The following is an 8,581-nucleotide window of genomic DNA, read 5'->3' on the forward strand; positions in this document are numbered from 1 at the left end:
ACTCTTAAAGGCAGATCATGACTACTGAGAGGGAGTCAACAGGATACTTTACATAGCTTCCTAAAAACAGAAAGCTCAGGGAAGGACCATATGTGAATGAGACTGAAAGATCTATAATCCACTGAATGACCAGGGACAGTAAGGCTGCTGAAAGATGGGGCTAGATGATGCAAGTGGGAATATAGATAACAGTTACAGAGGGACATTTCAGAGTTGTGGTTGTCCACAGCATTTTACTGCAGACTCCACCTTGCTACCAACCCTTCCAATTCAACTGAATGGAAGCGATTGGGAGCCATTTTGTGGCATGTGTTTGCACATGGTTGCAATGGCTAGCTTCTGAACGTATGACTGCCTTTTTTTCCACTCGGAATGGCTATATGTACATTAACTTACGGTACAGTTTGCCACTCCTGGGTGCATAGCCGCAGTTTGCCTGGGAATGGATAGTGGTGTAGTTTTCCACTACAAGGGTGAAAAACGACTTAACAGGGTTACTAACTCGTAACCACAAAGTCTGGCGCACAGTGTAACCCAGTGATTCCCAACAAGGGTTGTGTGGAACCCTAAGGTTCCCCCAGAGGTTGTTTGGGGTTCCTTGAGCAATGAGCAGTTTGTGTCTGTCAGGTCCGTTTACCTGTCACCAATGATCTTTATACACCTGTATGTGTGACATTCTTCCCACTGGCCAGCAATGTAAGCTGCATTCTTCCCACTGATCACATTAATGTACTGTGAGCGGTGAATAAAGTAATTATAGAAGGGGTTTCTAATGACCTGAAAGTTATTTCAAGGGATCCCCCATATTAAAAAGGTTTAAACTGATGTTTTTTTTAATAAACATACTACTTGATTGGTGTTTTTGGTTATTTGCATGTATTGTGTTTACACATGGGCACAATATGCTTTTTTCAGTGCACATGAATGGCTCGAGGACTCCAATGATGCTTTATTCATATTATTTTGTTTATCTGTTGTGTATTGCATTGTAAGGATGCATATCTAACTTCTGTCTAGCAGGGCTGTAGGTTCATTTGTATGTTTTGTTGTGACATGCTTACTTCCCTCTTTTCCCACTCAAGGATCAAGAAGGCAGCACTATGGGCAGGATTTGTCAAGGCTGTGTTCTTATTCATTTGGCTGTGAATCTCAGTTAGTAGTGTGGGGATACTTAACATAACTGATGATGCTCATCACAGCTTGAAACTATTCACTCTGAATTTCACTAAGGTCCAGAACAAATCCCTGTGGTTTCAATTGCCTGCATAAATCTTCTTGCCGCCTAGAAACAGGAATTTTAAAAGGGAACTATTCTTTTACAATTACAATACTAAATCCAATCTCCAGCCTAACATAAGTTTTGCAAAGTTGCACAGACACCAGTGAACTTCTCACAGTGTACATTAGAAGCTGCAGAATGTCCGATAATGCCCACCTCATTTCCTGGCTGGGGGATGACCATAACCTTCAAGCCCTTCATCCAAAATTGAATTCAGTTCTTTCTCACAATCACATATGGGTATTACCACAGTTTTCAGCACCCCAATGGCCTCATCCACCATCCATTATCTGATTTGCATTGCAGTGAGATCTAGTGAAGGTCTGAAGTAAGGAATCTACTAAACAATTTTATTTAAAAAAAAAATAACCCTGCTAAGTTTGGAAAGGAGAAATCAGGAAAAGCAAAATACGAGGCGAATAAACTTTTTCTTTAAAGACAGATATTTTTCCTAAATCTTTGTATTTCATATAGACTTTACAATAAATTGAATGCCACATTTATTCAGGACAAGTAACAATCAATTAAATGCCATATTGTCCCAGGATATAGGATCATAATCAATGAGCCTAATTTATTAAAGCTCTCCAAGACCGGAAAAGGCTACACTTTCATCTGTGAAGCTGTTGATCCAAAAAAACCTTGTGGCCCATTGTGTATAGATTCTTTAATTTATGTCCATACACAGATTATCTGGCATTTTTCAAGTTCATTTCATTGTTAATAACTAAAGAATGGTAGTTGGTCATATGGCAATACAAAATGTATTCATTTACATATTTGAACAGTATTTCTTACAGTTGTCAATAAACAATCTTACTCAAAAGAAGGAATCAAACTAAGCATTTGTACATAATAAATAGTCCCTATGATGTTAGTACGTCTTGGTCTGATTTGGGAGTTCTTTGTTCTTACAGGTGGAATGGTAATTGAGGTGACTGTTGTAGAAGTAATTAGTAGCTTGGTAGCTTTATTGGTTGTCAACAGTGGCAGTTATGGGAGAGAGAATTTATTCAACAAGCTGTAGGATTATAGAAGTGTTTGGAGATGGAAAAGGAGAGATAAGAAACTAAAACGTAGAAAAAAGTGAAAAGCAGGGGAGGGAAGGGACTCCTTGCAGTAGTATAGTTTTTTATGATTATTGTATGTAAATGTTACTGATGATTGTATTTCCCTACTTTCAATTCTACATAATTTTTCCAAAATCTTACTTGTATATTCAGTTGTATTTGCAATAAAATGTATTGCCACTGACTGCTCAGGTTGACTGCAATGTTTTCAGCATGGGTCAGCTTGTGGTTTGTCCAGAAATCAAAGTTAAATTATAGACAGGGATACATGTTTTGGTGGGGAGGGGGTTCATTTGCCTTGAAATGACCTCATTAGCATCACAATACTCAGCAACAAGACGGTGTTGTCCCAAACAGCCTTGTGTGTAAGGTGAAGTGTGAAGAAATTTCCTTTTCATCACAGGAGAGGACAAATGTGGAAAAAAAAGTAAGACCTAGAAATAATGACAGTACACTTACACACAAGGTAAAATGTTTTATTCAAATGATAACACAACAAATTGTCTTTAAAAATGTATTTATGTCCACCTAGGTAAATTTATGTTGTCTAGCAATGCTCTTATCAATCATAATGGGCATGGATTGCCTACTACTATCCGCTGGCACTATGCAGATACAGCACTGGCTGGTATGTAAAGAGGAATGTTCCTACAGTTCTCTCTGACCTTCACAGCTATTTTGATGGCAATACTATATTTAGGGGCTTTGGAATTACATTAGACAGTCAAAGAATGTATCAAAAAATGGTTTTCCTGATTTACCTTTTCTTTTTGCAGAAATACCACATGATATTTAACTGTTTTTTTTTTTGCCATGTTTAGGATGTTTGCATATTTCCCATAGTTTGACCTTATTGGCAATTCTGGGGACAAAATCATGAATCATAAATGGAAAGAAAGTTAAAATCCTCAAATAGTGGCATTTTTACTTGTAAAGTTCAACTTTTTCCCCTTGATTCTGACCCTAAAAAGTGAAATTTTTGAGTTATATTCAACATGGTCCAAATGTTGCCATTTATCCCCAATCATCCTCATTTCAGGCAGTCTGAATATTTGGAAATTATTATAATGTGTTCTTTTGGATAACTATTTCTAGCATTTTGACCACCTTTGACTCCCAAATGCACAGGTCATGTAACCTACCACCTAAGGTTCAGACCATTTTACAAAAGTAAAAAGAAACCAGAGATGTAGTCTTGCTGTTATTTTAGCGGTTAAAACCTGCTTGAAACTGATTCATATTGCAAAAAAATTGCTTTGCTCAGCATAGGATTTCACTACATTTACTGATAATGGCACAAAACTTTCACAGAGGTATGAGAGGCTCATAGAGGAAACACAGAACATATAAAGCAACTTATTTTGTGACTTTATTTCCTTTATTACAGGTCCAGCTGATCCGAAATCAGTTATATTAAAGTGAATGTCAGGACAAATGTATTTTTCACCTGTGCTAGGATAAATAGCAGGTGGTGTCCCAGTAGAAATGAAGATAACTGTACACATCAGTACCTTGGAGGACGTTGCTGATAGCAGTTGTCGCTGGTGGCTGTTAGAGGTGACAATTTTGTTACATGTTTGCTGCTTAAAGAACTTTGATAAAAATTATCTGAAGTTCATAACATAAAAATGTAAGTTCAGGTCAACCTCATCCCTAGGCATTAAGCTGCAGCAATACAGACAATCTAATAATTGTAAAGAAGCTAGATAGCAAAGCCACACAAATAAACATCTAAAAAAAAGCCTCTATTTTATTGCAGTGCATCACAAAGCAAGGCAGGTGCAATTGTTTGTACTACATTTCCCATGCGTTGCCCGCCATTGTAAAAATGTATTGATAGTAGAATGCACAAGAACGGGACTATCTGAATTGGCCCTTACAACCATGGAAAATAAAGCATTGATTTCTTTGTATAATGTCTGTATTTTTTTTCTGTAGTAAAGAGTCATGCTGTTGCAATATATTAAAATGTCATTCATTCTGCAAGGTAACATCAGACGTTTTGAAGCAGTAAAGTGGTGAGAGCGCATCCTCTGCAATGTACAGTGTGTATTATTATTCAGTTGTTGACATCTGTTCCTTGGCTCAGCAATATATTAATCATTCCCTCTCAGATGCTAACAGTTAATAATCACCTAGGGTGTTACTTTGGTGACTAGAGAACGTATTAAAAGTGACTGCAGGACTTAGCTTTCAACTCAGCCAAGCATATCTGATGTTTTGTAGTTTTACAACTAGCACCTCCATGCTATTGCTATAATCACATACCAGAACAGCAACAATAGCTTTGCTTTGGTTGGTGAGGACACTGTTACATGCTAAATAGGAGAAGTATTGTTCACGTTGACATGACTCTGAGTACACAACACAAACTGCAGCATAATGACTCCAGAGCGGCATGCAAAGTAGCCCTTTGTTTCCTGCTGGGAGAAAACAAAAGAGTATCAGCTGTCATAACGAATTACCTCCTTTTTAATATATAATGACATGGAGTAAATGATGGTAAAAATCATTGAGCTAATATAGTTGTGTGACCATTACATAGCATTTTGGTGTAATTTGCTGTTTTAATATGAAACATGGATGATTTTACATTTTAAAGCAAAACTAAACATTATAAAAACCTTTTTGAGCAGGTTATGTTTTAATAAAATAAACTCACCTGCCTGTTTGCAATTTGTTAAATACATTCAGCTCTTCTTGCTCCGTCACCAGCGCCTCCATTCTCACCCAATATTTTTTCAGGTTTTGGTCTTCAGCCATCAGGACTCACCAGGCCAGAATTACATAATCTCTGTGCATGGGTTCAGGAGTTAATTTGTTATAGGAAGGCAGCCTTAATATTTGTTTCCATTAATTAATAAATAATTAACTTACATCAGCTCCACATAGCATAGTAAAACTTTTATACAGGGGAGACATGCAGAGTGTATGAGTGGAGGGAAGTATGGCGGGAACACTTGCCAAGGAGCATTCATGCCATACCTCCATATTATGTCAATTTACCTTTGAGTTTGCCCTTGTATAGCAATGATTGTTTCATATGCACAGCTTTCAATGGCGTTTTTTTTAAAGCTTCTGTAACAGTAGGGCCATTAGGTAAGCACATCTATTCCATCTCTCATCCTCTCTCTTTTTAGAAAAGTGCCAGTGTTGGAAAAAAGTGCCAGTAAAAAGGATTGATTTGTCATTCAAGACTTATAAAGTTTTTTTTTTTTTACCATAGATTTGGGAATGCCTATGATTTTGTTTCATTTCCAGTTTCAGTTATTCATGCTATAGCTATATTCGTTCAGTGTTATCAATACTGAGCTGATATTGCTAGACTGGTAGACCTTGTTCTTTAACATAGGCCTTGTTAGACCTGCAGCTCATTGGCAGCTAAAGAATTATTTTGCTGCCAGTCCCCACCTCTGGTCCCATTTAGTCCATCCATTGTTTTTAAATCAAAGATTAATTGCCAAACCATTCATTTTAACAAAAGTCTTCTCCAAAGAACTTTATGCATTTACACATGTTTTTTTTTTACCTGTAAAAGCCTCCCTTGGGGTTCTGAAATGACATGCAATTGTATTTTTTCACATCCCCTTTAACATATCTTCCAGGGTTTTGTTTTTCCTTACCTGTTGAAGTGGGATAAAGCCCTTTGTCCGGGTCCTTTGTCAGCACTGTTGTTGGGTGCAAGAGACCACTGATCAGGTTCCTTAAAGTGCTGGTGCTGGCCAGTCTGCAGTGGTGCCATTGTGACCCTAGCAAGGGTTGTGCTAGGAAACTGTCTAGTCTGCAAGCATATATCTACAATACTTTAATTTTCTGAGCAATTAATAATTACATAGCTGGTCAGGTTGAAAAAAACAAAGTTCATTGCACTCAACTACCAGGAAAATAAAAAAACATACTACAAACTCTTAATATGCCAGATAGAATCATATATACACAATTGATCTAGCTTTGGAAGGTTCTCTTTAATTTAAATATGTCCAAAAAGGTTCATTCTGAAAGCTTTTTCTCCCATATGCTCTCACATAGATTTATTATAAAAACATGAAGCATGGGATTCTACAATGGTCACTGGTCAATAATTGTATGAATTTATTAGGCTGTTACAGTGTGTGAATGAATATGTGTATTTGAAAGGTTTTACTTTTATTTTCTGGAGAGTAATGGATTCTCAAGTGCCATTGCTATTATGGTAATCCTCCGTCTTCAATACTCTGGATCAGTGAACTAAATCAAGAACCTGCAAACCTTTTTTTATATTTACACTGAATTTAAAATAAAGCCAGGTAACTAGCATTTTCAGAAGTAGTTTCGTAATGGAAATCCCCATATTTCTACTTTGCTATGAGAAAATAGCACTTACCCAGACATGTATAAGGCTTATTTGTATGCATTGCCTATTGCTTGAGGTTCCCTACCCGTTCTGTATACTCCAGTGATGACAACAGTGATTCCTGGCTGTCACAACCCAGTACACCTCTCACCATGCACTTGATTAGCACTTCATGGTCAATTTCAATCAGACTGTTCCATATGAAGCACAAGCCTCCCTAATCCTGAACTCCATAATCATGACATGTCTTTCTTTGTTTTTCCAGCCTGCTTGAAATTGTTTTATATGTTGATTTTGCATAGCTCATCTGCAGAGGAGCCTGAGAACTGTTTGCTGTTAATTGTTTGTTGTAGATGCACCACAAAGCATGACGGTGCATGGGATATGCTTGGGCTTGACTTTTGTCGATGGCAAAGCTGAGAAACAGCATCTAGCTTTGTGCCTAGCAACACCATTCAATGCACAAAGCTTACCGTTAAATGCAAAATAAGACTGAATACTCATGAGAGATCCCCACTGATCAATATTCAGTGTATATATAAGCAGAAAAATATATTTAGCTTTCTTTGCTGATTATTATAGAATTAAAATAATGATTTATTTTTTTTAAAAACATATTGTCACACAGGAGCTTTTTGTTGTGTTTATGTATACCTTATTTATCTGTGTAAACCCAATGACTAAAATGTCATATAACTAATACGATCTGAAGGTATTTTAAATTTGCTTTCAATAAAAAAACAAAAAAAAAAAACGTGATTAACTCACTGCATCTTTACCAGGCTTGTTGACTGAAGAGAACTTAGACAATTGGAAGCACTGGTATGTAACAAAAGTAGAAAATAAAACTTTATTTTTTTGGATATTTTACCTTGCTTATGATAGACAGTGCTTGAAAAGAGTAGATGTTGTTCAGCAAGGGTGTATCACTTTTATGCTACAATTGTTCAATGTAATTACCCACCAAGTGGTACATGGACCTCCTAAAGACGTCAGGGAGATAGCATAAAGCAGTAGTTGCGAACTGGTGGTCCATGAGAACATTTTGGTGGTCTGCAGTTCTGGCCGGTGCGCCCCCCCAGCGTGGTCAGGAGAAGGACTCTGCTTGGGGGGGCGCACCGGCCAGAGACGCAGACTATGTCCCTCGTACGGATCGCAGGCTCGGGGAGGTTGGCAGGCTGTGTCTCTGGACACAACCAGCCCACTCTCCCATTGCAAGCTCAGACCTGAGATCGGAGAGTGCAGGGTTCTGGCATCATGATGTCACTCCGGGGGAAGTTTGTTCCCCTTTGAGTGACACACGGCTCCCCATGCATGCGTGGTTGGGAGTCCGTGAAATTAGTGGTCCGTGACAACCAAAAGGTTGGAGACCACTAATTTAAAGAATATTATACATTAACATACCAATTATCACATAGAGCCTGATTTAATAAAACTCTCCAAGGCTGGATAGGATACACTTTCATCAGTGAACCTGTTTGACCCATAAAATCTGCAAGTCAGTGTAGATTTCCTTTTTTTTCCAAAAAAAAGTGGGAATCTTGGTTTATATTCAGACCAGTTTATATTCAAGTATATAATGTAAGTACATTATTATACCATAAAGCATTTTAGTTTTTAAACTTAAAGAAATATAAAATATTATAATCTTTATTTATTTTTGTTTTGTTTAAGTTATAAGTTCCTGCAACTGATAAACTTTCTGTGGACAAACTATTAGGATCAGATTACATTGTTGTTGTTGTCACAGGCAGGTTTGTGTTTCTGCAACAGCTCTAAACATTGTGAAATGACACATCCCAGCCATGCACTATTTACAGATAAACAGATACAACCAAATATTGATTCCTATTGGATATGAACTGACTCATTTTATTACTAAATTTAGAGTTTCCCTTT

At 37.3% G+C, this 8,581-nt stretch overlaps 1 long non-coding RNA gene across 1 annotated transcript; it reads right to left on the minus strand.

The window, feature by feature from the left end:
- Positions 1–2,856: 2,856 nt before the first annotated feature.
- On the minus strand, positions 2,857–6,112 carry LOC140344045 (uncharacterized). Its single transcript, XR_011923478.1, has 3 exons — positions 5,973–6,112; positions 5,012–5,143; positions 2,857–4,769 (listed from the first exon to the last, which is right to left on the minus strand). It is a non-coding gene; the product is annotated as an uncharacterized lncRNA (long non-coding RNA).
- Between the last annotated feature and the right edge of the window lie 2,469 nt (positions 6,113–8,581).

The sequence above is a fragment of the Pyxicephalus adspersus genome, chromosome 1 (genome assembly GCF_032062135.1).
Source record: "Pyxicephalus adspersus chromosome 1, UCB_Pads_2.0, whole genome shotgun sequence".
NCBI lineage: Eukaryota > Metazoa > Chordata > Amphibia > Anura > Pyxicephalidae > Pyxicephalus > Pyxicephalus adspersus.